This window comes from Moschus berezovskii, chromosome 2, assembly GCF_049115385.1.
Source record: "Moschus berezovskii isolate FMDL1 chromosome 2, NW_MosBer_1.0, whole genome shotgun sequence".
Lineage (NCBI taxonomy): Eukaryota > Metazoa > Chordata > Mammalia > Artiodactyla > Moschidae > Moschus > Moschus berezovskii.
The window spans coordinates 35,775,853-35,802,033 of NC_142461.1; positions in this window are offsets into that span (position 1 = coordinate 35,775,853).

Below are 26,181 nucleotides of genomic sequence, written 5' to 3' on the forward strand. Positions count from 1 at the left end.
AATCATAACTGAAAAAGACATGTACCCCCATGTTCATTGCAACAGTATTTACAGTAGCTAAGACATGGAAGCAACCTAGTTGTTCATTGACAGATGAATGGATAAAGAAGTAGTGGTACGTATATGCAATGGAATATTATTCAGCCATAAAAAGGAACACATTTGAGTCAGTTCCAATGAGGTGGATGAACCAGAGCCTATTATACAGAGAGAAGTATGTCATCAAGAGAAAAAAATATCATATATTAATGCATAGAAATGGAATCTAGAAACATGGTACTGATGTACCTATTTGCAGTGTAGCAATGGAGACACAGACATGAGAACAGACTTGTGGACACGGTGGGGTAAGGAGAGGGTGGGATGAATTGGGAGAGTAGCACTGAAACATATATAATACCATATGTAAAACAGGTAGCCAGTGGTAATTTGCTGTATGATTGAGAGAATACACCAGGTATTTTAAAAGAGAGAATTTAATACCAAGTATTAACGATTTCTGTTTGAAAAACTGAGTCAAAATAAGAAGTCTAAGATGTCACAGAAAATAGAAGCCATCACCATTAGGACATGGGGAGTAAAGAGAGGAGGTTTGAATGATTAATATTTAGAAGGCTAGAGAAGAGGCTCTGTGCAGTTGAAATGTAGAATTAATAAAAAAGATGCTAGTCAATCACTGCTAGTATCTCTACACTTGGAGGGGGGCCCATGGGACTTGGACCCCAAAACCTCTGAGCAAGAGTAACTGTTCACCTGGTAATAATGGCTATGAGGAGCTGCAGTAAATCTGGTTCTGTGTGGGTTAGAGGCAATTACAAAATAGACTCAGCTGCTGCTACTGAAATGGACTGCCACTGCCAGTGTGAGAAAGTGAGGTTGGTGTGGCACAGAGAGAAACAAGAACAATCAGTGTTCCTTTATCCTTTTCCGATCTCCTAGGTTCCTCCAAGTATCCCCTTGGGGTACAGTATAGCCAGGGAACCAGCTGGTGAAGCAGTGGTTTTTAGAGTCTCAGGACAACATCACAAAGCAGATATAAGAGGGTGGGTTAGAAGCTGATAGACAGGACACCTACACAGTTCTCAGTGGTGGAGCAGACACAAGACCACTACAGTAAAATCACCCATTCAGGAAGGAGAAGAATGGGAGACACATAGCAGTCACTGGTTCATAACCAGTGAGACAGTTCAATCAGTAGGCAGCATGCGTGAAGATGCTGCACCTTAGGAATGAGGGAAATTTCTTAATTAGACCCCTGTTGTTCAATCTGGGAGGAACTTGATTGTGCATTTGTGTTGGCAGTTTTCAAGACTGTCCTCCGATGATGTATTTAGTAGGAGGAATAATGGGACTCAGGATGTCATCGTACTCATGGCTATGATTTACTACAGTGAAAGGATATGAAGCCAAGTCAGCAAAGAAACAAGGCATATGGTGTATGGTCTGGAGGAAACCAGGTAAAGCTTCCAAGAACCCTTTTGATTCACACAGGATGTGCTTAACTCCTGCAGCAAGCTGTGATAATCCATGTGAAACATTGTATAGCAGGGAAGCTCATTAGAGACTAATTGGCTGGCATTTTCATTGGGGACTGGTCACGTAGGCACCTTCTGCCTAGCATGTACCGAAGTTTCAGTCTCCCAGAAGGAGAAGCCATATTATTTCACAAGTATTTTGGGCACAGCATGCCATTCTTATGGGCTTCCCAGATCGTGCTATTGGTAATCTGCCTGCCAATGCAGGAGACATAAGAAATGCAGGTTTGATCCCTGGGTCAAGAAGATTCCCTGGAGGAGGGCATGGCAACCCACTCCAGTATTCACGCCTAGAGAATACCATGAACAGAGGAGCCTGGTGGGCTACAGTCCATATGGTCACAAACAGGTAGACACAACTGATGCAACTTGGCATGCACACACACACACATGCCATTCTTATGGTGAAAAGAACCCTCCTGAAATCTGTTTTCAAACACCAGCCTGGGGCCAAATTTGCAAGCAGACTTTTCTAAGAGGAGCAACCTCTGTCTTGCTGTTTTAACTCTTTTCTGCACACCATTGCTCTCTAGATTCATGGTCTGCTCAATGGAGGTGTTCAGTGTGTACACCTACCAAGTAATCATGTATGAGAGTTCATATTTTTTTGTACTGCATATACATATGTGTAGGTTCTCTGATAACAATTTCTTCACATCCTATCACCCATCCAACAAGCAGGGCCTTGTGTTTTAGGTTATTATTTAGCAGTGCCCCTCTCCCTTTTTAGGGGTTTGGTAGCTCAGCTGGTAAAGAATCTAGCTGTAAAGAGATCCCAGTTTGATTCCTGTGTTGGAAAGAGCCCCTGGAGAAGGAATAGGCTACCAACTCCAGTATTCTGGCCTGGAGAATTCCATGAATTGTATAGTCCATGAGGTCGCAAAGAGTCAGACATGACTGAGTGACTTTCACTTCTCTGGTGGCTCAGTGGTAAAGAATCCACCTGCGATGTGGGTTTGATCCATGGGTTGGGAAGATCCCCTGGGGAAAGAAATGGCAACCTACTCCAATATTCTTGCCTGGGAAATCCCATGGGCAGAGGAGCCTTGGAGGCTACAGTTCATGCAGTTACAAAGAGTTAGACACAACTAAGCAATAAAACCACTACACTACCTCTCCCTTTTTAACCAAATTTTGTATTAACATCTGTTGATATCTATCAGGAAAACAGAAACAACTTGCAATGTTTCAAGCAAGAAGGTATATTTGTAGAACAGTATTTAATAACAATGGATTTCTCTGGTGATTCAGTGCTTGGGACTTCACCTTCTAATATGCAGGGGGTGTGGGTTCAATTCCTGGTCAGGCAGCAAAGATCCCACATGGCTTGCAGCCAAAAAACTGAAACATAAAACAGAAGCAACATTGTAAAAAATTCAATAAAAACTTTGCAAATGGTCTACATAAAAAACCTTCAAAACAAAACAGAAAGTTAGGCCCTTATACATCCATAGAAAAGGCAGTAGGATTTAAAGTCATAAAGCGGGGACTTTTCTGATGGTCCAGTGCTTAAGAATCCACCTTCCAATGCAGTGCACATGGGTTCCATATCTGGTCTGGGAACTAAGATACTACATGCCTTGTGGCAACTAAGCCCTCATGCCCTGATTACTGACCCCATGCTCTAGAGCCCATACTTCATGCTTCAATGAAGACCCAACCCATTGCAGCCAAAATTTAAAAATAATTCATGCAAATGGAGACCAAAAGAAAGCAGGAGTAGTAATACTCATATCAGATAAAAGAGACTTTGAAATAAAGACCTTGAGAAGAGACAAAGAAGGACACTACATAATGATCAAGGGATCAATCCAATAAGAAGATAGAACAATTATAAATACATATGCAGCTAACATAGGAGTACCTCAATACGTAAGGCACTTGCTAACAAGTATGAAAAGGGAAATTAACAGTAAGACAATAATAGTGGGAGACTTTAATACCCCACTCACACCTATGGATAGATCAACCAAACAGAAAATTAGCAAGGAAACACAAACTTTAAATGACACAGTGGACCAGTTAGACTTAATTGATATATATAGGACATTTCACCCAAAAATAATGAATTTCAACTTCTCTCAAGTGAACACGGAACGTTCCCCAGGAGTGATCACATCCTGGGCCATAAATCTAGCCTTGGTAAATTAAAAAGCATTGAGATAATTTCAAGCATATTTTCTGATCACAATTGAGGAAGATTCAGTTCAGTTCAGTTCAGTGGCAGCACACCAGGCCTCCCTGTCCATCACCAACTCCTGGAGTCTACACAAAGCAAGTACTTTGAGTTGGTGTTGCCATCCAACAATCTCATCCTCTGTTGTCCACTTCTCTTCCTGCCCTCAATCTTTCCCAGTATCAGAGTCGTTTCAAATGAGTCAGCTCTTTGCATCAGGTGGCCTAAGTATTGGAGTTTCAGCTTCAACATCAGTCCTTCCAGTGAACACCCAGGACTGATCTCCTTTAGGATGGACTGGTTGAATCTCCTTGCAGTCCAAGGGACTCTCAAGAGTCTTCTCCAACACCACAGTTCAAAAGCACCAATTCTTCGGCACTCAGCTTTCTTCATAGCCAACTCTCATATCCATACATGACTACTGAAAAAATCATAGGCTTGGCTAGATGGACCTTTGTTGACAAAGCAATGTCTTTGCTTTTTAATATGCTGTCTGCTGCTGCTGCTGCTAAGTTACTTCAGTCGTGTCTGACTCTGTGTGACCCCATAGACAGAAGCCCATCAGGCTCCCCCATCCCTGGGATTCTCCAGGCAAGAACACTGGAGTGGGTTGCCATTTCCTTCTCCAATGCATGAAAGTGAAAAGTGAAAATGAAGTTGCTTAGTTGTGTCCAACTTTTAGCGACCACATGGATTGCAGCCTACCAGGCTCCTCCATCCATGGGATTTTCCAGGCAAGAGTACTGGAGTGGGGTGCCATTGCCTTCTCTGAATATGCTGTCTAGGTTGGTAATAACTTTCCTTCCAAGGAGTGTCTTTTAATTTCATGGCTGCAATCACCATTTGCAATGATTTTGGAGAGGGAAAAAAAATAAAGTCAGCCACTGTTTCCACTGTTTCCCCATCTGTTTGCCATGAGGTGATGGGACCGGATGCCATGATCTTCGTTTTCTGAATGTTGAGCTTTAAGCCAACTTTTTCTCTCTCCTCTTTTACTTTCATCAAGAGGCTCTTTAGTTCCTCTTCACTTTCTGCCATGAGGGTGGTGTCATCTGCATATCTGAGGTTATTGATATTTCTCCTGGCAATCTTGATTCCAGCATGTGCTTCCTTCAGCCCAGAGTTTCTCATGATGTACTCTGCATATAAGTTAAATAAGTAGGGTGACAATGTACAGCCTTGACGCACTCCTTTTCCTATTTAGAGCCAGTCTGTTGTTCCATGTCCAGTTCTAACTGTTGTTTCCTGACCTGCATACATGTTTCTCAAGAGGCAGGTCAAGTGGTCTGGTATTCCCATCTCTTTCAGAATTTTCCACAGTTTATTGTGATCCACACAGTCAAAGGCTTTGGCATAGTCAGTAAAGCAGAAATAGATGTTTTCCTGGAACTCTCTTGCTTTTTTCATGATCCAGAGGATGTTGGCAATTTGATCTCTTGCTCCTCTGTCTTTTCTAAAGCCATCTTGAATATCTGGAAGTTCACGGTTCACATATTGCTGAAGCCTGGCTTGGAGAATTTTGAGCATGACTTTACTAGCATGTGAGATGAGTGCAATTGGGTGGTAGTTTGAACATTCTTTGGCATTGCCTTTCTTTGGGATTGGAATGGAAACTGACCTTTTCCAGTCCTGTGGCCACTGCTGAGTTTTCCAAATTTGCTGACATATTGAGAGCAGAACTTTCACAGCATTATCTTTCAGAATTTGAAATAGCTCAACTGGAATTCCATCACCTCCACTAGTTTTGTTCGTAGTGATGCTTCCTAAGGCCCACTTGACTTCACATTCCAGGATGTCCTGCTCTAGGTAAGTGTGAGTGATCACACCATTGTGATTATCTGGGTCGTGAAGTTCTTTTTTGTATAGTTCTTCTGTGTATCCTTGCCACCTCTTCTTAATATCTTCTGCTTCTGTTAGGTCCATGCCATTTCTGTCCTTTATTGAGCCCATCTTTGCATGCAGTAAGATTACATGTCAACTATAGGAAAAAAACTATTAAAAATACAATCATATGGAGGCTAAACAACATGTTCTAAACAACAGTCTTCTGAATAATCAACTAATCACAGAAGAAATCAAAAAAAGAAATCAAAATATGCGTAGAAACAATTGTAATTAAAAACAGCAATCCAAAACCTATGTTGTTGTTGTTTAGTCACTAAGTCATGTCCGACTCTTTTTTGACCCCCGTGGACTATAGCCTTCCAGGCTCCTCTGTCCATGGGATTTTTTCCAGGCCAGAATACTGGAGTGGGTTGCCATTTCTTTATCCAGGGGAACTTCCTGACCCAGGCATTGAATCCAGGTGTCTTGCATCTTCTATTTTGGCATGTGTATTCTTTTACCACTGAGCCATGAGGGAAGCCCAAAACCTATGGGATTCAGTAAAAGTGGTGCTAAGGAGAAGGTTCATAACAATACAAGCTTACTTCAAGAAACAAGAGAAAAATCAAATAAATAACCTAATTTTACACCTAAAGCAACTAGAAAGAGAAGAAATGAAGAACCCCAGGGTTAGTAGAAGGAAAGAAATCATAAAAATTTGAGCAGAAATAAGTGAAAAAGAAATAAAGGAGACTATAGCAAAAATCAACAAAACTAAAAGCTCTTTCTTTGAGAAGATAAATAAAATAGACAAGCCATTAGCCAGACTCATCGAGAAAAAAAGGGAGAAGAATCAAGTCAACAAAGTTAGAAATGAAAATGGAGAAATCACAACAGACAACACAGAAATACAAAGGATCATGAGATTACTATCAGCAACTATATGCCAAGAAAACAGACAACTTGGAAGAAACGCACAAATTCTTAGAAAAGTATAACCTTCCAAAACTGAACCAGGAGGAAATAGAAAATCTTAACTGATCCATCACAAGCACTGAAATTGAAAATTTAATTAAAAAATCTTCCAACAAACAAAAGCCCAGGACCAGATGGCTTCACAGGTGAATTCTACCAAAAATTTAGAGAAGAGCTAACAGCTATTCTACTCAAACTCTTGAAAAATTGCTGAGTAAGGTGAACTCCCAAACTCCTTCTATGAGGCCACCATCACCCTAACACCAAAAACAGACAAAGATGCCATTAAATAAAGAAAACTACAGGCCAATATCACTGATGAACACAGATGCAAAAATCCTAAACAAAATTCTAGCAAACAGAATCCAACAACATATTAAAAAATATCATACATCATAACCAAGTGGGCTTTATCCCAGGGATGCAAGGATTCTTCAATATTCACAAATCAATGTGATACACCACTTTAACAAACTGAAAGATATAAGCAATATGATTATCTCAATAGATGCAGAGAAAACCTTTGACAAAATTCAACACCCATTTATGATAAAAACTCTCCAGAAAGCAGGAATAGAAGGAACATACCTGAACATAATAAAAGCTATATATAATAAATCCACAGCAAACATTATCCTCAATGGCGAAGAATTGCAAGCATTTCCCTTAAAGTCAGGAACAAGACAAGGGTGCCCACTCTCACCACTACTCTTCAACATAGTTTTGGAAGTTTTAGCCACAGCAATCAGAGAAGAAAAAGAAATAAAAGGAATCCAGATGGGAAAAGAAGGAGTAAAACTCTCACTGTTTGCAGATGACATGATCCTCTACATAGAAAACCCTAAAGACACCACCAGAAAATTACTAGAGCTAATCAATGAATATAGTAAAGTTTCAGGATATAAAATTAATACACAGAATCCCTTGCATTTCTATACACTAATAATGAGAAAATAGAAAGAGAAATTAAGGAAACAATCCCATTCACCACTGCAACAAAATGAATAAAATACTTAGGGATAAATCTACCTAAAGAAACAAAAGATCTATATATAGAAAACTATAAAACACTGATGAAAGAAATCAAAGATTACACAAATAGATGGAGAAATATACCATATTCATGGATTGGAAAAATCAATATAGTGAAAATGAGTATACAACCCAGAGCAATCTACAGATTCAATCCAATCTCTATCAAGCTACCAATGGTATTTTTCACAGAACTAGAACAAATAATTTCACAATGTGTATGGAAATACAAAAAAACCTTGACTAGCCAAAGCAATCTTGAGGAAGAAGAATGGAACTGGAGGAATCAACCTGCCTGACTTAAGACTATACTACAAAGCTACAGTCATCAGGACAGGATGGTACTGGCATAAAGACAGAAATATAGATAAGTGGAACAAAATAGAAAGCTCAGAGATAAATCCACGCATCTATGGGCACCTTATCTTTGACAAAGGAGGCAAAAGGCAAAAATATACAATGGAGAAAAGACAATCTCTTTATCAAGAGGTGCTGGGAAAACCAGTCAACCACCTGTAAAATAATAAAACTAGAACATTTTCTAACACCATATACAAAAACAAACTCAAAATGGATTAAAGATCTAAATGTAAGACCAGAAACTATAAACTCCTAGAGGAAATCATAGGAAAAACACTCTGACATAAATCACAGCAAGACCCTTTATGACCCACCTCTCAGAGTAATGGAAATAAAAGCAAAAATAAACAAACGGGACCTAGTTAAATTTAAAAGCTTTTGCACAGTGAAGAAAACTCTAAGCAAGGTGAAAAAACAGCCTTCAGAATGGGAGAAAATATTAGCAACCAAACAACTGACAAAGAATAAATCTCAAACATATACAAGCAGCTCATGTAGCTCAGTACCAGAAAAATAAACGACCCAATCAAAAAATCGACCAAAGAACTAAGCCGGCATTTCTCCAGAGAAGACATACAGCTGGCTAACAAACACATGAAAAGATGCTCAGCATCATTCATTATCAGAGAAATACAAATCAAAACCACAATGAGGTACCATCTCACGCCAGTCAGAATGGCTGCTATCAAAAAGTCTACAAACAATAAAAGCTGGAGAGGCTGTGGAGAAAAGGGAACTCTCTTACACTGTTGGTACAAATGCAAACTAATACAACCACTATGGAGAACAGTGTGGAGATTCCTCAAAAAACTGGAAGTAGAACTGCCATATGACCCAGCAATCCCACTGTTGGCCATACACACTGAAGAAACCAGAATTGAAAGAGACACGTGTACCCCAATGTTCATTACAGCACTGTTTACAATAGCTAAGACATAGAAGCAACCAGATATCCATCAGCAGATAAATGGATAAGAAAAGTGTGGTACATATACACAATGGAATATTACTCAGCCATTAAAAAGAATGCATTTAAATCAGTTCTAATGAGGTGGATGAAACTGGAGCCTATTATACAGAGTGAGGTAAGCCAGAAAGGAAAACACCAATACAGTATACTAACGCATATATATGGAATTTAGAAAGATGGTAACAAAGACCCTATGTGTGAGACAGCAAAAGAACAGATTTTGGACTCTGTGGGAGAAGGCGAGGGTGGGATGATTTGAGAGAATAACATTGAAACATGTATATTACCATATGTAAAATAGATGACCAGTCCAAGTTCAATACATGAAACAGGGCACTCAAAGCTGCTGCACTGGGATAGGGAGGGACGTGGGAGGGGGGTTTGGGATGGGGGCCACATGTATACCATGGCTTATTCATGTCAATGTATGGCAAAAAACAAAACAGTATTTTAATTAGCCTCCACTTAAAGTAATTTTTTTAAAATAAACAAAGTCAAAATTTCTTCTTCCAAATCTGGGTTCATTTCTAGTAGTCCAGAGATTGAAGGATCCATAGGAAATACCAGGGATGGTCACAGCTGCTTTCTGCATCAGATGGCTTATTGTCTGAAGAATACTGAATAGCTTCTGCAAAATCTGCCGAATCCCCAGCTCTCTCAACTTCTATTGGAGAAACAATAGTTTGTCTTCTGTTTTTCTTTGACCTTCAGAATACTGTGCAAGAGGCTCTTATGGATGGATTCTAATGGCAGGGATACTTGGAAATGTAGCTCCGGTGTTTTTAGCTCCTGGAATACAAACCATAGAGGGAAGAAAATGACAAATTACCAAAGACAATTTAAACGATACTTTTTATTTTTAAGTACATGTGCATTTACTATCTTTTTATAAGCATATTTCATAAGATGAGACTTTTACAGTCACATAACTAAGGAATCAACTTTGAAGAGCAACTAAAGCTGTCAGTGAGTTACATGATACTTAACAGGTTGACAAATAGATAAAATTATGGTGATTATAAAGGAAATAAAAACATAGTTTTTGTATCATAAAAAGTAAAATGAAAATAGATTAATGTACTTCACAAAAGTGAGATCTATGAATGGAAAGTACTGTAAGCGACATATTAGCAGAACTGTAATTTTGAAATTGGTTATAAAATATTCACATGATATTAATAGGAAATGCTATTTTTGTAGAAATACAAAAATGGTAAGCAATTCATAGAAGGAAGTTTCATAATCTAGTTCCAGTATAAAATTTTTTAAAGATTTATTCATTGACTTCTAATTGATCATTTTTTTTACTGATTTCTATAGTCTTTTAACATCATAAAAATACGTGTATTTTTTGTGTATATAAAAGTTTCCTAGAGACTCTATATACACAATTCCCAGTGAAGTCACTGTTCTGTTACCTTCTACTCTCTACTGCCTGTCCTGTGCCCTGGGATGTGGACCTCCATGGAGTGCTTCCATGGGTTTTCTTACCCTTGGCTTCCAGTTCGATTTCTGCCATAAAGGTGGTTTCATCTGCATATCTGAGGTTATTGATATTTCTCCCAGCAATCTTGATTCCAGCTTGTGCTTCCTCCAGCCCAGAGTTTTTCATGATGTACTCTACATATAAGTTAAATAAGCAGGGTGATATACACCCTTGATGTACTCCTTTCCCAATATGGAAACAGTCTGTTGTTCCATGTCCAGTTATAACTGTTGCTTCCTGATCTGCACACAGATTTCTCAAGAGGCAGGTCAGGTGGTCTGGTATTCCCATTTCTTTCAGAATTTTTCACAGTTTTTTTGTGATCCACACAGTCAAAGGCTTTGGCATAGTCAATAAGCAGAAATAGATGTTTTTCTGGAACTCTCTTGCTTTTTTGATGATCCAGCAGATGTTGATCTCTGGTTCATCTGCCTTTTCTAAATAGAGCTTGAACATCTGGAAGTTCATGGTTCATGTACTGTTGAAGCCTGGCTTGGAGAATTTTGAGCATGACTTTACTAGCATGTGAGATGAGTGCAATTGTGCGGTAGTTTGAGCATTCTTTGGCATTGCCTTTCTTTGGGATTGGAATGAAGACTGACCCTTTCCAGTCCTGTGGCCACTGCTGAGTTTTCCAAATGTGCTGGTGTATTGAGTGCAGCACTTTCACAGCATCATCTTTTAGGATTTGAAATAACTCAATTCAAATCCCATCACCTCCACTAGCTTTGTTTGTAGTGATGCTTCCTAAGGTCCACTTGATTTCAGACTCCAGGATGTCTGGCTCTAGGTGAGTGATCACATCATCATGATTATCTGGGTCGTGAAGATCTTTTTTGTATAGTTCTTCTGTGTATTCTTGCCACCTCTTCTTAGTATCTACTGCTTCTGTCAGGTCCATACCATTTCTGTCCTTTATTGAGCCCATCTTGGCATGAAATGTTCCCTGGTATCTCTAACTTTTTTGAAGAGGTCTCTAGTCTTTACCATTCTATTATTTTCCTCTATTTCTTTGCATTGATCACTGAGGAAGGCTTTCTTATCTCTCCTTGCTATTCTTTGGAATTCTGCATTCAAATGGGTATATCTTTCCTTCCCTCCTTTTTCTTTCATTTCTCTTCTTTTCACAGCTATTTGTAAGGCCTCCTCCAACAACCATTTTGTCTTTTTGCATTTTTTTTTTCTTGGAGATGGTCTTGATCCCTGTCTTCTGTGCAATATCACAAACCTCCGTCCATAGTTCTTCAGGCACTCTGTCTATCAGATCTAGTCCTTTAAATCTATTTCTCACTTCCACTGTATGGTTGTAAGGGGTTTGATTTAGGTCATACCTGAATGGTCTAGTGGTTTTCCCTCCTTTCTTCAATTTCAGTCTGAATTTGGCAATAAGGAGTTCATGATCTGAGTCCAGATAAAAGAAGAATACATCCTTCCAACTTCATGGTCAGCTAAGACACAAAAGCTATACATAAAGAGGACCATGTGAATAAGCTGGGTAGGGAGACAGGTAAGGAGACACATGTATGTTTTAGAATTCCAGAGCAGAAAATGTCAGACATCTATAGTTCTCTCTGGGAATTTCATATGATAACATACTGAGGAGGAGCAAAAAATGTGGCTGATGTGAAAAAACAAATACTAGTTCATGGACAATTGACTGTGTAAGGGCAGAAAACTTTTGCATGCTTTAATGTGCTAAGCGGCAGACCTAAGCAGCAGGGAATTGGAAAGACATATCGACAACTTGGGAGGCTATTCTGAATGCATATCTTTCTTATGGTTTTGCAGATAACCGTAATAGATGTGTTTGTTAAATTTACACTGTGTATATGATCTTTTTCTTACATTAATCCTGATCTTCCAAAAATAAGGGGGCAATATTGCCTGTTATACAGAAGGGGAAATTGAAGCACAAGAATCTTGCAAAATGTCATATAGCTAGTAAGAAGTAGAGCTTAGAAAATCAAGTTGTCTTTTCCTGCAAAACGGATGTTCTTTTCATTACACTGCTGCTGCTGCTGCTGAGTCACTTCAGTCGTGTCTGACTCTGTGTGACCCCTTAGACGGAAGCCCACCAGGCTCCCCCGTCCCTGGGATTCTCCAGGCAAGAACACTGGAGTGGGTTGCCATTCCTATTGGATGCGCTGGAAACATCCAATCTTGGGCATAGAGCATCATAAATGCTGTGGCCAGACATCTTCATTTTATGCACAGATGGTCACTGTGGTCCAGGAATGTTCAGGGAAGGACAGGAGTTTGATGGAGGAGTCAGTTGAAAGTCAGAGAAGGAAAAGGGAAGAGCCAAGTTCAGAACGTTGTGTTCTTTTACTCATGTTACTACAAGCTCAAATTTGAAATGTGAGCAAGCTGCAATAGCCACTGGAAGCAAGATAAACTGGAAAAAGCAGGAAGCATTTTATTCTATTTAGAGGCTTGGATTACTGTAATGTTGAATGGTTTGCCTTGGAAATGAACAGAGATCATTCTGTAATTTTTGAGATTTGCATCCAAGTACTGCATTTCAGGGAGGCCTGGCGTGCTGTGATTCATGGGGTCGCGGAGAGTCGGACACGACTGAGCGACTGAACTGAACTGAACTGAACTGCATTTCGAACTCTTTTGTTGACCATGATGGCTACTCCATTTCTTTTAAGGGATTCTTGCCCACAGTAGTAGATATAATGGTCATCTGAGTTAAATTCACCCATTCCAGTCCATTTTAGTTCACTGATTCCTAGAATGTCTATGTTCACTCTTGCCATCTCCTGTTTGACCACTTCCAATTTGCCTTGATTCATGGACCTAACATTCCAGGTTCCTATGCAATATTGCTCTTTACAGCATCAGACCTTGCTTCTATCACCAGTCACAACCACAACTTGGTGTTGTTTTTGCTTTAGCTCCATCTCTTCATTCTTTATGGAGTTATTTTTCCACTGATCTCCACTAGCATATTGGGCACCTACCATCCTGGGGAGAACATATCGACAACTTGGGAGGCTATTCTGAATGCATATCTTTCTTATGGTTTTACAGATAACCATAATAGATGTGTGTGTTAAATTTACACTGTGTATATGATCTCCACTAGCATATTGGGCACCTACCATCCTGCGGAGTTCATCTTTGAGTGTCCTATCTTTTTGTTTTTTCATACTGTTTATGGGGATCTCAAGGCAAGAATACTGAAGTGGTTTGCCATTCCCTTCTCCAGTGGACCACGGTTCATCACAACTCTTCACCATGACCCACCCGTCTTGGGTGACCTTACACAGCATGGCTCATAGTTTCTCTGAGTTAGACAAGGCTGAGGTCCATGTGATCAGATTGGTTAGTTTTCTGTGATTGAGGTTTTCAGTCTGTCTGCCCTCTGATGGAGAAGGATAAGAGGCTTATGGAAGCTTCCTGATGGGAGAGACTGACTGAGGGGGAAACTGGGTCTTGTTCTGATGGGGCCATACTCAGCAAATCTTTCATCCAATTTTATGTTGATGGGTAGGGTCTGTGTCCCTTCCCTGTTGTTTACCTGGGACCAAACTATGGTGGAGGTAATGGAGTTAATGGGGACCTCCTTCAAAAGGTAAAATGCAAGCACTGCTACGCTCAGTGCACCTAACCCTGCAGCAGGCCACTGCTGACCCACACCTCCATGACTGAGAGACTAACAAATAAATAATAGAAGGTGAAAAGTGCCATGAAAACAGCACAGCACATAGATAACAAGGTGCAGGAAGATTTCGGAAGTATTGAGGGCCCACAAGAGGCTTACGAAGTGGTGGCATTTGAACAAAGTTCTGAAGGAGGCCAGGGTGTTAGCTGTCTGTGGGTTACACCCTCCAATCACATGCAAGAGCCTGCAAAGATCCAAAACCTGTATGCAGGTCAGGAAGCAACAATCAGAACTGGATATGGAACAACAGACTGTTTCCAAATGGGAAAAGGAGTACGTCAAGGTTGTATATTGTCACCCTGCTTATTTAACTTATATGCAGAGTACATTATGAGGAACCCTGGGCTGGAAGAAGCATAAGCTGGAATCAAAATTGCTGGGAGAAATATCAATAACCTCAGATATGCAGATGACACCACCCTTATGGCAGAAAGTGAAGAGGAACTCAAAAGCCTCTTGATGAAAGTGAAAGAGGAGACTGAAAAAGTTGGCTTGAAGCTCAATATTCAGAAAACAAAGATCATGGCATCTGGTCCCATCACTTCATGGGAAATCGATGGGAAAACAGTGGAAACAGTGTCAGACTTTATTTTTGGGGGCTCCAAAATCACTGCGGATGCTGATTGCAGCCATGAAATTAAAAGACGCTTACTCCTTGGAAGGAAAGTTATGACCAACCTAGACAGCATATTAAAAAGCAGAGACATTACTTTGCCAACAAAGGTCCGTCTAGTCAAGGCTATGGTTTTTCCAGTGGTCATGTATGGATGTGAGAGTTGGACTGTGAAGAAAGCTGATCGCCGAAGAATGGATGCTTTTGAACTGTGGTGGGGGAGAAGACTCTTGAGAGTCCCTTGGACTGCAAGGAGATCCAACCAGTCCATTCTAAAGGAGATCAATCCTGGGTGTTCATTGGCAGGACTGATGCTAAAGCTGAAACTCCAATACTTTGGCCACCTCATGCAACGAGTTGACACATTGGAAAAGACTCTGATGCTGGGAAGGATTGGTGGCAAGAGGAGAAGGGGACGACAGAAAATGAGATGGCTGGATGGCATCATCGACTTGATGGACATGAGTTTGAGTGAACTCCGGGAGTTGGTGATGGACAGGGAGGCCTGGTGTGCTGTGATTCATGGGGTTGCAAAGAGTCGGACACAACTTAACGACTGAACTGAACTGAACTGGTACATTCAAGGGATAGAAAGAATGGCTGAAGTGTGGATGGGTTCAGAGGCTGAAGAAAGTGGAGAGGAGTGGGAACTGAGGCCAGAGAGATAACAGGGAATAAGATCCTGTAGGACCTTGGAGGACATTTAAAGGATTGTGGCCTTTACTCTGAATGCAAGTGCAAACTCTGAAGGATTCTGAAGAAAGAGTGATTTGACTTACGTGTTTAATAGAAAATATTGCTGTGATATTGGGAGTAGAATTTGGAGGAGAAAAGATAAAAAATGATACAAATGAACTTACTTACCAAAGTGGAAAGAGACATACTTAGAGAAGGAATTTAAGGTTGCTGGGTGGGGGGAAGGCGGGTGGAGTTTGGGATCGATAAATACATACTGCTGTATTTAAAATGGATAATCAACAAGGATATACTGTACATGGAACTCTGTCCAGTGTTAGATGGCAGCCTGGATGGGAGGGGAGTTTAGAGGAGAGTGGATACATGTATACGTAAGACTGCATCCCTTCCCTGTTCACCTGAAACAATCACCACATTGTTTGTTAATCAGCTATACTACAAAACACAGTAAAAAATCTTTTTTTTTTTTTTTTAAGAGTTCTTTGGCCTGCGTTACTTCAGAGGCTACTGCAGTAACTCAGGCAAAAGTTTGGATGGCTCAGGAGAGGGCAGTATCTGTGGAGGTGGTAGGAAATAGTTGGATTCTGAATATATTTCAGAGTAACATTGGGGAGAATTTGCTGCTAGGTGGTTGTAGAACTTGAGAGGGGTTCATAATGACTGAATGGTTTTTGCCTAAATAACTAGAAGAATAGAAGAGCCATCCATTGAGATGGGGAGACTGCAAATGGAGGATAATTGGAAACAAGAGTTCAATTTGATATGATTACCTTCCTCCTCTTTCTATTGACTTCCCAAGGATCTACATAATAGTAAGAACCCATATTAATTGCATATTTTTTGTATTTTATTTCATTCCCTCTTTAAAAAAACATGATAAAGATGTTGCCATCCCCATTTTGCAAAAAAGACAAGCTGAGGAATGCCACCTAGCACCTTGAATCATATACCTTGTCCTGTACTTCGCTGGTGGTTCATATGGTAAAGAATCTTCCTGCAATGCAGGAGACCCAGGTTTGATCCCTGGGTTGGGAAGATCTCCTGGAGAAGGGCATGGCAACCCACCCCAGTATCCTTGTCTGTAGAATTCCATGGACAGAGGAGTTTGTGAGGAAATCATAATAGCCTAAACCATCTGACACATTCTCCTAATCCCTTGCATTACCTCTATTAATGTGTGTGTGTGTGTGTGTGTGTATTTAGCAAAGATGTAATTTGGTTTACAAAGACATATAAAATAAAGCAGCGCCAATTAAAATCTAGACACATTTATGAAAACAAAGATGGGCACAAAAGAGTAGAATGAAAGATGAAGCAAAAAATACACACCCACTGAAGTGGGCAACATATATGGCTTTAAGTTTTCCAAAAGTTGAAAGAAGGGAAGATTTGATTAATTGTGAAGTTTAAAAATATTTTTGAGATTAAAAACTCACCCACCACTAGTGGCATGAACAAGTAATCTTGCTGTTAGGACCAGACAAGATTTTTTTTTTCTCCAGTTCTTTATCAGATAATAATAGCACATGTTCTTATGGCTAATTTTAAAAGGCAAATAACTTAATCATGTTGAAGAACATTTTGGGATGAAATGAGGGTTGTATTGTGCCACTTATTTGAAATCTGCCACATATTATACTGTATTGTTTTCTAAATTGTACAGCCTATCCTTTTACAATCACCAAGAATACTCTAGGGCAGGAAGTGGGGATCTGAGGCAGGGTTTCATATTTCTTTTGTGTATGTGCTAAGTTGCTTCAGTCCTGACTCTGTGCGACCCTGTGGACTGTAGCCTGCCAGGCTTCTCTATCCATGGAATTATCCAGGCAAGGATACTGGAGTGTGTTGCCATGCCCTCCTCCAGGGATCTTCCCAATCCAGGGATTGAACCTGCATCTCTTACATTTAATGAATTGGCAACAGTTTCTTTACCCCTAGTACCATGTGGGAAGCCATTTGTAACTCTTACCAACTGTGATACTTACAGAACCTTGGGTACAGAAGTATTCAGTACTGATTTACTGATAGAGAATATTAAAGGCAGAGAAATGAAAAGGAAAGATCTATTCATGATTATTGAATACATCTATTCATGATTACATATTACTTTATCACATAGCTATATCTTAATGCAGGAATTTGCCTTGGGCTTAAGGAAATGGCAACCCACTCCAGTACTCTTGCCTAGAAAATCCCACAGACAGAGGAGCCTGGCAGGCTACAGTCCATGGGGTCGCAAAGAGTCAGACACGACTGAGCAACTTCACTCACTCCCTGGTGGCTCAGATGGTAAAGAATCTGCCTGCAATGTGGGAGACCTGGGTTCTATCCCTAGGTTGGGGAGATCCCCTGGAGAAGGAAATGATAACCCAGTCCAGTATTCTTGCCTGGAGAATCCCCATGGACAGAGGAGCTTGGTAGGCTACAGTCCATGTGGTCCCAATGAGTTGGACACAACTGAGTGACTAAATACAATTTTTAGATTTTCCATAGTTGTTGTTATTGAATATATTACAGTGACAGATATTTTTGAATTTGAATTGTTTGCATATCTACTCTTAGGGTAGATTCAATTCAGTTCAGTTCAATTCTGTCGTTCAGTCGTGTCCGACTCTTTGTGACCCCATGAATCACAGCACGTCAGGCCTCCCTGTCTATCACCAACTCCTGGAGTTCACTAAAACTTATGTCCATTGAGTCGGTGATGCCATCCAGCCATCTCACTCTCTGTCATCCCCTTCTTCTCCTACCCCCAATCCCTCCCAGCATCAGAGTCTTTTCCAGTGAGTCAACTCTTCGCATGAGGTGGTTACTGGAAGTAAAATTATGAGGTCAAAAGTTGATATCAAATGTTCTGAATATGTTTCCAAACTCTCTTCTAGAAAAGATGTGACAATTTATATCTTCTGCAGTACTGAGGTTACCACTTTTATCTAATCAATACTCTCATCTATATATACAATAGTGTTATACCCTAATGGTTGCAGTATCCTAGAGGTTGGGGACTTTATTCAGTTCAAAAGAAAAAAAATTCCTTCTTGCCATTAGCAAAAATTATTAGTAATTTTAGTATTAGTAACAAATGAGTCAAATTGGATTATTTATTGCTGTTGATTTAGTCAAATTTTTATTTATTTATTGAATTATTCCCTGATAACTTAGTTGGTAAAAAATCCTCCTGAAATTCAGGAGACTCCAGTTTGATTCCTGGGTCGGGAAGATCACCTAGAGAAGGGATAGGCTACCCACTCCAGTATTATTGGGCTTCCCTTTTGGCTCAGCTGGTAAGAATGCACCTGCAATGCGGGAGACCTGGGTTCGATCCCTGGGTTGGGAAGAACCCCTGGAGAAGGGAAAGGCTACCCACTCCAGTATTCTGGCCTGGAGAATTCCATGGACTGTATAGTCCATGGGATCGCAAAGAGTCGGACATGACTGAGCAACTTTCACTCACATTGAGGGTTACTTAAGTAAAAGTAAACATCATTATGTTTGTGGATCACTTTTTACTGTAATTTACATAAAATTATTTATACAAACCTTGCTGATATTAGTGTAACAGTAAATATATTCTAATTTAGATAACAATTAGAGCCAGCATTTATTGAGTGTTAACTATGTGCTAGTAATTATTTTATATTCATTATATTTAATTCGCATTCCAAATCAGTGATATTGTAAACAATATTACCTTGAAACTGACTCATGGGAAACTCAGGTAATTTATCTAAGGTCACATAGTAAATAAGTGGTGGGATGAGGATACTATTTTAGTAACTACTCTAGAGCTTACCATAATATCGCCTATGCTGCTAAGTCACTTCAGTCGTGTCCGACTCTGTGTGACCCCATAGACGGAAGCCCACCAGGCTCCCCCGTCCCTGGGATTCTCCAGGCAAGAACACTGGAGTGGATTGCCATTTCCTTCTCCAAATATCGCCTATAACATTACTTAATTACATAGAGAAAAAGTTTCAGACTGAATATCATATTTCATCACAAGATTAAATATAAGATATTAGTTACATTGATAATTTGATGCTTATATTTTAACTGTTTCATTGGTGAAGAATAACAAGGTATTTTTAGCACATCAATCATCTCAAAGTTCCTAATTTCCACGTAATTGTTGATATAGAAATAAATATTACTTTCTTCAATTTTTAGTTTAATCTTTTGGCTGAGTTAATAGCTTTAATGTATTTCCTGATAAACAAAATTGCTATTCCTTCATTAACATTATCATGATGAAAACCTCAGCAGATAATTAATAAAGCTTTTGTGGTAATCAATATGAGACTGAAAGAAACCAGCTGGGGAAACTACCACCATCTTCATTCAGCCATTCAAAATGAAATTATAATTTTAATGAGCCTTAAAATTAGACATTTGGCTATAATGGAAATAAACTGTACCTTACCTGGTATTCCTTTGTGACTGATGAGCACGGCGTTATGTAGGCAAAAAAGAGTATGTATCATTTGCCTTTGATATGTAGACAGATGCATGTAGATTTCAAGGAGAATTTCAATAAATTTTAACTGTTCAAACAGTTTGGTAAAACTGAAAAGATAATCTTTTCTGATGTGTGACCTTTTTTGATTTTTGCTGATACTTCTAATCTTTCATAATACAAAATATACACACACACACACGAACACTAACACAAATATGCACAGTAGAAAGCAATCAAATCAAAAACACAATTTCTGAAGGTCTGAATTATTCTTTGAAAGAAATAGAGGAAATTTTAGCATTTAGCAATATTCTACATTGAAAATAATCTACATTTTAGAATAATTAATAAACTATAATGTTTAACCTTATTCACTGCATTGACTCACTGTTTGACTTTGGGCGAAGTACACAAACTCTTTGGGCCTTAGTTTTGCACATCTGCAAAATGAAAGCAATAGAGCAGATGATTTCTAAGATCCTTACCACTTTCGGCCTATCATGACACATTTTGCTGTTTTCAGTGGCCCAGTTTTATTATTCCACTGTGATGTAAACTATCTATATTGTCATAGCTGTAATCACATTATTTAATTAGCTAACAATTAATGTACATCCCTGGTGGCTCAGAGGTTAAAGCGTCTGCCTCCAATGCGGGAGACCCGGGTTCGATCCCTGGGTTGGGAAGATCCCCTTGAGAAAGAAATGGTAATCCACTCTAGTATTCTTGCCTGGAGAATCCCATGGACAGAGAAGCCTGGTAGGCTACAGTCCACGGGTCGCAAAGAGTCGGACACGACTGAATGGAACGGATCAAGTATTTTTATTTGTCCCTTACTCTGTGGTTTTCTCAGTAAAAATTGAAAACTAAGCATTTTATTATAACTGTCTTAAAGAGGGGTAGTGTGAGAGTTAACAAGATAAATATTTATTGAGTCCCTAGCACTGTCTATGACATAGGTGTTCACTAAATATATCTATTATTGCCATTAAAAATGACGACTTTTAGTGCTGAGGAAATTTTCTGGTTATTCTTCAAACTCTGACAAAGTAGCAATGAGTCATTTCTTTACAAATTAACTATTTGATGTATTCAAGTGATTGAATGTGCTCCTACATGTGCTCTTGAAAAAAGATAATGACAATGCTTATTTCTTCCATATATTTCCTTTGCTATAGTTTCCTTCCTAATAACCCATTCACCACTGTTCATAAGCAACACTTATTAAAGGTAAAAAAAATCCCAATATGGTATTTGAACTTCAAGTTTTTCTGGATTTGTTTGAACTTTGATGTGTTCAATATGTTTATGTAACATGAAAACATTCATGTGGATTTTGTGGATACACATATTGAACGATTTCTTTTTTGATGTGGACCATTTTTAAAGTCTTTATTGAATTTGTTACAATATTGTTTCTGTTTTATATTTTGACCGCAAGGGAATGCCTGTGGGATCTTAGCTCCCCTATCAGGGATCAAATTCACACCCCCTACACTGGAAAGCAAAGTTTTAACCATTGGGCACCAGCTAAGCCCCTCAATAATTTTGAATGTCAGACTTATGTCATAGGTTAGTATTCCAGTGCCAGTGTAAATTAAACAGTTAAGGTTATAGGCAGGAGCTGCCATTTAGTTCTGCTGCTTCTTTCCTGCTACTTAAAATAGTTGTTTAAAATGATTTCAAAATTAGTTTTAAAGCTTTAAAGCTACACTCATTTCTTGTTCCAAAAGAATTTAATCTCAAGTCTGTTTCATTGAGTTTTCCTAAATTATATTCTTCATAAGGTCCTTTACCAGATAATCTTACCTGGTCCCCCAGGGATTTTCTGATATGGATGAACTTATGCACAGTTAAAGAATTCACTTACAGTGGGAAGAATGGAGTCCTATAGAGGAATATAGTGGAATATACACTCTCAAAAACCCCAGAGATTGTAACAATCTCCGCCCCGAATATGCCTGGCTGTTGTTTTCTGAGCTTGAGATTTGCTTATGACCAATTATTCTGACCCATAGCAGAATATTTGTTATTCCAGTGATAAATAGGAGCAATTTGGGCCAAGTGAGCAGTCCAGTAAAAAACACCCATCAGAGATCGGTGTTGCTGGGTTCAATAGCATTGATGGAAAGTTGAAAAGGAAGAATAATTGAGAAGCTAAGGAACCCTACATGACAAAAGGTATGTGGCAGAATCCCAGAATGAAATATACACATTTTTATTCCTTGTTCACACCACAGTCAGTTCTGATCATTGATCATTGTATTTAAAATTTTTCACTAGAAAGTTTTAAATATTTATCCCACAGTAGCTTGGGCATAAGAAAGACAGTCACAATCATGTTCCTTATCCCCCCTAAAATCAATTCTAAGACTAAACTTCATTTCCCAAGAGATAGATTTTTTTAACCTCTTTTAACTCAATCCTTTTCTAATGACTGGAGTTTTATGCATGAAAAGCAATGATGAATTTCTGTCTTTTGAATAAATTGATCATAGACAAACATCAAAGGTTTTTAGGAGCATGAATAGAAAATTGGATTTTAAGAGATTGTGTCACTATCTTTAAAAATATTAAAACAAATCAATTTAAACAAGGTACCTGAGAAAACAGAACCAATTAGTTGGCTGTGTTAACTTTAACAAAGACACATAAATATATCCACTGGCAGAACATGTAAAAGTTTTCACATTATCTTACATTTAATTTTAAAAATAAGTGTTGACCTTGCCTTGTCAGGAAATTTTTATGATTTTCTGCTTTGACTGAGAATCTATATGACCTTTGTTCCACCATATGCTGGGGAACATTGTAACTTTGTTAGCATTGATTTTTCTCTCTGCAAATATTCCATCAACTTCTCTCTAAGGCTTTATCTTCCTTGAGGACAGAGTTAGTACAAGCTACTGTACCTGAAAATCCATACTTACCTTGCTATTTATAGCAATTAATAAATACTTTTCTTTATCAGCCATTAGTCCCTGTGTTATTAATCAAAAAAGGCCATTCGGTTTGTTCTTCAGTATGACAGAACAGATGATGAATATGCATACAAACAGAAAAGACGAAGAAATTTCATTTGCGGGGATAGGAGAAACATTATAGACCACGGGTCCCCAGCCTCTTGGATCTAATGCCTGATGATCTGAAGTGGAGCTGATGTAATAATAGAAATAAAGTACACAATAAATGTAGTACACTTGACTCATCCTGAAGCCATCCCCCTCCCTCCGTCGGTTGAAAAATTGTCTTCCACAAAACCTGTCCCTGGTGCCAAAAAGGTTGAGGACTGCTGGTACAGACTTGAATACCATCTCAAAGTGATTCCTGGCCCTAGACTTTAACACATATTTCAGTACAGTTTATATGTTATAACACACATAAAGTAAATACAACAAGTTAACATTTTTCCTGTCAGGCCCTTTGTGAGTTAAGAACCTTAGGTACTTTATCTCATTTCATTTTCAGCTAACCTACATCAACCAGCTGGGAAAGTCATGGGTAAATTATCAGATAAATAAGTATGTGTTTTATAACCTTTGATCTCTCTTTACGTTTCCAGCCTCTCTCAGGTGTCTCTATTCCAGGACACACAGTGTTTTATCTACCTTTTTTTTTTTTGGTTTCAGTAATAGGTTTAGAGGTCCGTTGGGCACAACTTGTTTGACCAGATTTCCCTTGAAGTCCTGGATGCATTTATTTCACATAAATTTAAATCTATTGTACAGTAAGAGACCTGAAAGCATAGTCATACAATCCCAGAATGAAGTTAAGGTTAGGGAAAGTGAAAATCGCCAAGTCATGTCCGACCCTTTGCAACCCCATGGACTATACAGTCCATGAAATTCTCCAGGCCAGAATACTGGAGTGGGTAGCCATTCCCTTCTCCAGGGGATCTTCCCACCCCAGGGATCAAAACCAGGTCTCCCACACTGCAGGCAAATTCTTTCCCAGCTGAGCCACCAGGGAAGCCCAAGAATACTGGAGTGGGTAGCCTACACCCTTCTCTAGGTGATCTTCCTGACCCAGGAATCAAACCGGGGTCTCCTGCATTGCAGGCAGACTTTTTACCAGCTGAGCTGCCAGGAAAGCCAAGGTTAGAGAAGTGCCCATTTATGAAAAACAAAACAAGAAATTTGCCTGTCAAACATCATAAGCTCAGTCTTCTATAAATGGCTTCATTATTTGCTTTCAATGTGTATTTTTCAGTCCATGAGACACATTTCTTAAATGGGCTCTTTGAGAGCAAGAATAGTATATGTTTTCCTTTTGGATATATTGTAATGTATTACAGAAAGTAGAGTCTTAACAAATATAATTGAATGTTCATTAATTTATGCATAATTAAAACAAATTAAACATTCATTTCAAAGTCATAAAGATGTTAATTTGGGATTATGGGCTGTTTGAGTTACTCCTATTCTTCTTTTTTTTTTATTTGTTTTTTTTCATTGGAGGCTAATTAGTTTATAATATTATATTGGTTGGTTTTGCCATACATTGACATGAATCCGCCCTGGGTGTACATGAGTTCTCCTTCCTGAACCCCCCTCCCACCTCCCTCCTCCCTTTATCCTCCCTCTGGGTCATCCCCGCACACCAGCCCCGAGCATCCTATAACATGCATCGACCCTGAACTGGCGATTCGTTTCACATATGACAACAATTGGTGGGAATATTGAGTTGATTATATTCATTAAACATCTCCTTTATTGCAGGCTGGAGTTTGAGCCTAGAGATAAACTGAAGTATTAGAGATATACCAGTGTACAAGACAGATGTAATTCCTGGCCTCTAGAATGTATCTACATTTTTTAAAAAAAAGATTTGAAATAAGGCAACACTGAAGAGTTCTCCACTCCAATGATCAACCAGACAGTAGCACTAAAGTTTATTAGTATCTTTGACTTCTGCTTTTCTCTCCTTTCTTAATTTCCATATTTCTAAGTTAGTATGCACAGAAGATTTAAAATGACTTTGCCTTTCTGAAGCCATTAATATTACTTTATTGTGGAGATCTAACATCACATTTGCACAGCATAGTGAGACATCAAGGCTGCATGGTATTGGAAATTCTATTTTGATCCTTGCAGTTCTTTATCTGAACATGTAGGTGTTTTTCCTTGAGAAATCAATTTTCTTTGAGAAAGACGTCTTACTTTTTATATAAAGAACAAATAGTCATTCTTTGCATTGTACTAGTATTTTCTTGTCCATAATGATCCTTTTGTATAGAAGGAAGGACTTGTGAATATTGATGTATCTCTTCCCCACTTTTTTCCTTAAACATAATCTGCTGTCCCTCCTCACCCAAAGATCTATGGTCACCAAGTGTAAAAGATAGTGTACTGGAAAGTACTTTTAGTCTATGAAGTCCTGTAGGTTTGCTATTATTCACCTCAAATTAAGCCTTCCTTAAGCCTGGACACGACTGAGCGACTGAACTAACTGACTAAAGCCTGGACTGCTTTCCTCATGGCTCAGTGAAAAAGATTCCACCTGCCGATCAGGAGACATAGGTCAATTTCTGGGTTGGAAGATCCCCTGGAGAAGGAAACGGCAACCCATTCCAATATACTTGCCTGGGAAATGCATGGACTGAGGAGCCTGGCGGGCTACAGTCCACGGGCCCGCAAGAGTCAGACATGGCTTAGCAACTAAAACAACAACAACAAAAGCCTAGACTAAGAGAGAAAGAATGTGAAACATGCTACATTTTTGTGAAATATTCATATATTACAGAGAGAGAAGGAGAAAGAGAATGTGAGGCCAATAGAAAGCAATGATTGAAGAGCTGTTATGCCTTGGAGAAGGAAATGGCAACCCACTCCAGTGTTCTTGCCTCGAAAATCCCATGGACAGAGGAGCCCAGTAGGCTACAGTCTATGGGGTCGCAAAGAGTCAGACACAACTGAGCGACATCACTTCACTTCACTTCACTTCATGCCTTGGTGATAAAATTTTAAAAGACCTTTATTCTCTTTACATTTTTCATCTTCTAATTTTTTAACCAAAACAATATTTTGGAAAGAAATAAAATGAGCATCCAGACATTTCTGTCTCTTTTGTCTCTTCAGACTCAAGTGGTGGCACCTGTTCACGTAGATGGACACATGCTTTATGTTCTTTGAGGACAGGTAGCAATGTCCTCAAATGTCCTGACAAAACATGATCCACTGGAGGAGGGAATGGCAAAACACCCCAGTATACTTGCTGTGAAAGCCTCATGAACTGTTCAGTTCAGTCGCTCAGTTGTGTCTGACTCTCTGCGACCCCATGAATCACAGCATGCCAGGCCTCCCTGTCCATCACCAACTCCCGGATTCACTCAAACTCATGTCCACAGAGTCGGTGATGCCATCCAGCCATCTCATTCTCCCTCATCCCC